General features: G+C 28.6%; 1 protein-coding gene across 2 annotated transcripts in view; it reads right to left on the minus strand.

Annotated features, from left to right (window-relative positions):
- Nucleotides 1-5351, minus strand: part of LOC131664775 (glycogen [starch] synthase) — a 1096132-nt gene extending 1090781 nt beyond the window's left edge. For both annotated transcript variants that reach the window (XM_058936134.1, XM_058936143.1), the window contains exon 1: nucleotides 5239-5351. The gene's annotated coding sequence lies outside the window, so the exon portion shown is untranslated. The remainder of the gene's footprint in view (nucleotides 1-5238) is intronic.
- Nucleotides 5352-6983: the final 1632 nt, after the last annotated feature.

Below are 6983 nucleotides of genomic sequence, written 5' to 3' on the forward strand. Positions count from 1 at the left end.
CAGTCGATTTTCTCGGAAACTATGGGGGTTAGCGAAAAATAGTTCAGATGAAAGTTGCCCAACTTTGAGGGGAGCATATCCCTGTGACCTTGCCTTTAACCTCTAAGGTCATGTTCAATGTCATTTGAAGGTCAACTTTGTTTTTTTAAATAGGAACCCCTATTTTTCACCCCGGATTCGGAAAGAACGGGAAATTCTACGTTCAGATAAGGTAATATGTGTGGGATCCGCATGAACCCCAAGGCCATGTACAGGTCATTTTTCCGGCCCGAATAATCTGGGACGCCTAAGGTTAAGCGTAAACTCTTCAAACAAGTTTCTTCAACTTTCAAGGGTACATATCTGTATGACCTTGCCTTTCAAGTTATGTTCAAGGTCATTCCGCCTTCATCTTCGGTTACAGACTAAGCTTTCGTTTTTATGTTTTTCTCATTAAAGAATTATGTAGATATTTATTGTCATATTCTGACATCACCATTCCAAAATTCAGATGATAATCTTAAAGTTATTATTTGTATTTTGTAATTATATAATATCAGAATGATGTTACATGTAAATTAAATATTCATTGCAAAAAATTACTAATGCAATATCATACTACAAATGTATGAAAAATTCTTCAACTTAACAAAAACAAAATAACTTCAATTCCTTTACGTTCCAAATTTTGAAAAATCATCAAAAGGAAATTAATCATGAAAATTGAGTAATTTTTCAAATTTTCTATTTCCATTAGTCTTGGAAGTTCCGATTGTAATTACGTGATCTTAATTTTGTTTGAGTGATTGAAACCTCTAAAAATGCCTGACTATCAGCCGAATGAGATTATGGATATGTTATTGGTTTTAGGGACAAGTCATAATAATTATCGTGCTGCAGCTAGACTTTACGCTGAACGCTTTCCTCACCGACAACACCCAGATCATAGACAAATAAGTCGCATAACTCAGAGAGCTCGTCGTGGACGTTTGGTTAGGCAACGCAGGCGTCACGTGTATGACGCAAATGATGTACGTACACGTACCAGAACGAACAGCGCAAACACAAACTAGCAAATAACCTAAGCAAGCTTCTTAATAACGTTCTACAATTCAAGAATACTAGCAAGTTCCTTCAAGAAACAAAAATCATGAATATATTGTAAATTCTTTATACATGGAACCACCTAATCACAATAATTTATACCACATTACAACTGCGGTCTATGTAATAACTAATATTAATTCTGCTAATTAATGTAATTAATATATGTATCTATGAGTCGCTAATAGCCTTACAGGGGGATGCGATAATAAATAAATAAAGAAAGAAAAATAAAGTGATTTACGCTTCACTGATTCATTTAGGATTCATTGACCTTTTTGCTTCAGCATTATACATATTTCTGTTACCCAGAAAATGTCATTTCAACAAAAGGATACCAGATCACTTTTCAGACATTTAAACTTCATTTTTTACCTCTCAAAAGTTGCAAAAATAATATTTTCATAAAAACAGTTTGATGTAAAATTTTCTGCTCTTTCGAAATCCGCAGTGTTACGTCCCAAGCAAGCCAGACATCAGACACTGATATGTTGCCGAAGTAGCAGTTTGCGAGTGACCTTTACTCTTTCTCACGCGAACGGCTAACTGCGCGGTCTCTCGCGATCAGCAACTTCGGTACGAATCGACCTCTAAATGGAATGTACATGTAAGCCGATGCCGTTTCCTGCGGAGAAAGGAAATCGCGTATAGCTTTCCGTCTAATTGCGCTTTGACAAAAGCACGTCATGAAGGCGAGAGAGACAGTTCTCTTCTTTCATGCTTTCACGAGAGTTGCTGAATGGAATATGCAACGATTCGCGAAGCTGATTAAGCAATTAGCCCATTGGTCGGTGACATTGGCGAATACGTCCATGGGCGGGTCATCGCGAAGCTTTTTCCTCGATTGCAGGAGGACTCGCCACACTCGGTAACCAGCAGTGAAGCAGTAAAGACTTGCGCGTAAAGTCTAGTAAAGGTGTCGAAACTTTAAAAATTAGAAAAGTGCATTTAAAACCGATTAAATTTTCTTGTAAACGTCAAGTATAAGTATTAATTTAATAAAGGTGTCGATACTTCTTAAAATTGTAATTTCAACTTAACCGAAAACTTCCGAATTCCCTCTCGTCTTGTGGAGTGTGACTGGCCGTGAGCGGTGCTTTAGGCACAATCATTTCCTTGGCAAGCGACGGACTGCAGGTCAACAAATTAAAAGGAAACAACTCGAAAAACAAATCAAACAATAAAGGAACAATTCAAAAGGTAGCGAAGGGTACCCGCTACAACAGGTTCTCCCTTTAATTCTTTTTTTTTCTCTTTCTATAATTTTCGCTTACTCTAGGCGGATTTTCCAAGTAAGTTTAATTAAATATTGATAAATTCCGGACGTAACAGCAGATATAAATAGCGTATCTATTAAAAATAAAATCATCGTGACCTTGAAATAACCTTCAAAATTGATCTCAAGGTCAAAACTAATGATACAATCAAATGACCCCTCTTCCTGGTCAACATCTATCTAAACCATATTTTATAGATACCGTAAATTGGTATATATATATAGACTTTACTGTATTGTTTAGAACCTCCAATAATTGCAACGCGTAGAAAAAATTATAAATCAATAGATTATTTTAATAAAAATACTGTAAATCATTTTTGGATTATTTGGTATAGTAGCTTTTTCAAAAAAAAAGTTAAAAAATGGTCCTTCAATAAAATTCAATAAAATTTAATAAAATTTTATTTTTCAATTGTTTATAAACATGTCAATTTTGAGCTTTTATTTATATTTGTAGAATCATTTTCAACATTTTTATTTGCTAAAACTACTGTTATGTACACGTTGGAATTGATTTAGAGTACATTGATTACAATAATTTATCCATTTATATTTTTTTCTATATATTGTTATCATTATTGTAAATAAAATGATAGAAAAAACTCTATCTAATTTTGCATTAGTTTATATATTTATGAAGGGATATGAAGAACTCTTAAAAATATTTCATATAATTTAACATCAAATATAATTTATTCAATATTTTTCCATTTAATCTTGATTCTTGTAAAATTTTCTTGTGCTCATGACTTGACTAACATTAACTTAATTAAGTGAATAACATTGACTTTTTTAAAACTGAAAAGTTTTATTTAACCATCTAAACAATTTAAATGAAATTGTATTGAAAAAGGAATGGTCGATCTCTAAATGTAAAAACTTGCAATGATTTAATAGTTGACAAGGGTGATCAACTACTACAGAATTTAGATTAATAGTTGGATGCATTTAAAAATAAATATATATATTAATGTATTTAGTTATAATTAGGGGTACTACTCATTGATTATTTCGACTCTTCTCATAAGTGTGTTAAAAAATATGAAGTTAAAAATATTTATAGGCTTTTGTTAATGACTTTTACATTCATGCTAGGATTAAAACATGAAATAGGAAAATGTAGGTTTCTGAAGAAGCGTCAAAAGACATATGTATAATACATATTATTTTTTATTGCTTATTTTCATTTCATAGATTTTTTGAATACTTAGGTATGAAGGATTTCTAGAATAATTTTAGTTTTAAGATTCATCATCTTATTTTTGATATATTCAAGTTAAAAAATACTATTGGTCATTATACCCTATCAGTTGATTGATATTTCGTGAACTATATTAGTTCTAAAAAGAGTATTACAAATATTGAATACAAATACATAATATATACATAGAATTATAACAGACACATTTAGTATGATTTTGTTTGAATTGTATATAAAATCACCCACATTACTATATATTTTAACACAGGGATGCAGAAAATTGCCAAAACACAGACCCCCCTGAATTTGAATTGCTTACCGATGCTAATAAATAATCAGCATAATATTGATTTTCTTTATAAATGCATAATATACTGAAATACTAATGCATTTTACAACCTGTTACCATAAAATCCACAGGAAAATATTACAAATAAATAGAAGTGAACTTCTCTATTATTAAATCTCATATGAAAATTTTGATATGATTGTCATCAGCCTAATAAAAAATTCTGTGGTTCTTAAACATGTGCTCAATCAAGAAAAAAAAAATTAAAATAAATGCAGTTAAAACTTGGTCAATTTTTCAAATGGATTAATGTGGTGGCACATGGTTATTGGAGACAGTCAAAGTGGTTAATAGAGAGATAATGTCATGTAAAAGGTACCTATGTTATGAAACTTTTTATAACATTTGTGCCTTTTGAAGTTGAACATTAGTTATTTGATGTTTTAAAATACATTAGTGCCAATAATATATTAAGGACAAAGACTTAATACAAATATATAATACATATACAAGTTAGATTTGTTTTTGTAAATAAAAAATTTTAGATACATCATATTACAAAAAAGCAATGATAATATGTAGTACCAATATATTACTATTTTTATTATCAAGATATGATTATTCTTTAATTTTTGACTAAAAATGTATTTAGGAATTTTATTAATTATGATTGTAATAATATTTTAGGAATTTTCAATTATTTATGTTCATATTTTTTTTTCAAATCCAAATAAATCTTATTAACATTTCTTGATTGAATAGTAGTTCAACATTAAAAATATTGTCCATTTTATATTATTTTTTTAATTATTGAAATCACCAAACTACTAATGATTACATAAATAATCTATCATTACATTATAAACTCTGTAATAAAAGAAAATATAAGTAAAACAGTAATATTCACTACTAATTGTTAATATTATAGTTATAGCCGTTGGTTAATAATCATAATTGCCAATCTAAATAATCTTTGAATATTATTGTTTTCAAATAATTATAAGCATTATTTGCAATGTACTATATCACATACAAAAATATATATTTATTCAGATTTGCAAAAAATATATATATTATTCATATTTGCATTTTACAATCATATTTTTTTTATAAAAGCCTATTAAATTTAATATGAAAATTCTAGGTTAATTCACAAATTTTAAGCAATGTCATCACACCTAACCATAAATACATATATATAGGCATATATATATGTATATATATATATATATAATATTTCTATTATTGACTGGTAAATCTAAGTAAAATAATTATAAATTGTATAATAATATTTGTGCAACTTAAAAATTGTCAAAGGAGGAAAAGCTACTAAATCATACATATATAATGTTCATATTCCTATAATTTATTTTGTAAAACCGTTACCTCTAATTTAAAAACAGAGAAGACAAAATTTTTAGTATTTTTATAATAAAAAGATTATATTCTAAGAGTTAAAAAAATTTTATTCAGACATATATACTTTGTTCAAACCAAATATAATAATAATAGATGAAATAAAAAGAAATATTCATTATGATAGTTATGCAAGTTAAAAAAGGTCAAATAAGGGTACAACCGTGTGATGAATCGGTGACAAGCAGTCACATGACAATCAAGGCAATATTTTACATTACGGGTAGGTATAACAAAATTTTCTAGGAAATAAGGCTTTTAATGTACGGCCACATATGCGCGTTCAGATGCGTACAAAATACTAAAAGTATTTAATTATACCTTATAATGCCACGATATATAGAAAAATAACTATGTTGGTTTTGTCTCGTATGATCAAAACGTTCATACCGCTTTCATTGAAGAGAATCAAATATGACTCCTAAAATTAATATAATGACTATTCACATTGGCGTTGATTTTAGAAGTGCTTTAAAATACAATACCAGTAATGTTATAAATAACTGCGATAAATAAGAGAAGAGAACAGCGTTGATTAGAAAAACAACTTTATAAGAATTTTTGTTGGTGTGTGCATCAGAGATCGCATTAGAAAATATACATATAGTCATAACAATACACAGAATAAAAACAATAACGATAAACCGACAATTTACTTTCCAATTCCATTTAAAGAAGAATTTTTCTATAAATACAAATCATCATTAAAGAAGAGTAACATTGTATGCATACCAAAAATGACAAGCAAGCTATCTAATATTATTGTTCTAGGCAAAGATAAATTAAAGAAATGGGAGAAAACAGGCACAATTTATAATATTCAGTGTAAACAATGTCCATCGAATTACATCGGTGAAAGCAAAAGGGCTCTCAAAAATAGAATTAGTGAACATAAATATTCCGTGAAAAAAACTATTGAAGATCCAGTCAACTCTAGATTTAAACTTTTACCTATACCGGCCCATATCGTGAATAATCCGGAACATGAATTTGATTAGGAGAATGCAAAAATCAAGCATTTAGAAGCTAATTACAGAGAGAGATGCATCGCAGAGTCAGTGTATATTAAAATTACGGATAATACCATCAATTCACAGGAAGATACAAAATATTTAAACAATCAATACTCAAGAATACTCAACATCATAAAAGCTATTTAGTTTCAGTACGAAAAATAAACATAGATATTACACTACATCACTAATTCCCTTTCCTTCCAGTGTTTCCCCCACTCATCAAGTACACTCTTTCTCTTGTTGTGTCTCTCTCTGTCTTTCTCTTTTATTTCATATACAGTACGATATGTTATTATATTCATAACAGTTACTTGGCTTTTAATTTGCTGATCATGATGTGTTTTTACCTAATTGACAAATTATGTTTTTACCTAACTGACAAAAGATTGTTAATTTATTTATATTTATTATTAGACAGAAAAATTAATATTTATTTAATTAAAGTGTAATGACTATATATGTGCGGAAGAACTTTTAATTTATTCAATTTTATCTACATTAGAAAACGTATGTTTATATTATAATACAATACTAATATTGAAAGAATTCATTTATTTATAATAATATATATATTCAACAGATGTACTGAGGTGGCAATAAATAAAATTGCGAAACGTTTATAATAAAATAAGTGTGTAGTTTATTTATAGGGATGACTCCTAAGATCAAGATTACTAATATAATTAACTTTATAAGAAG

This window comes from Phymastichus coffea, unplaced genomic scaffold (assembly GCF_024137745.1).
Source record: "Phymastichus coffea isolate CEN01 unplaced genomic scaffold, Cenicafe_Pcof_1.1 PCOF00003, whole genome shotgun sequence".
NCBI classification, from domain to species: domain Eukaryota; kingdom Metazoa; phylum Arthropoda; class Insecta; order Hymenoptera; family Eulophidae; genus Phymastichus; species Phymastichus coffea.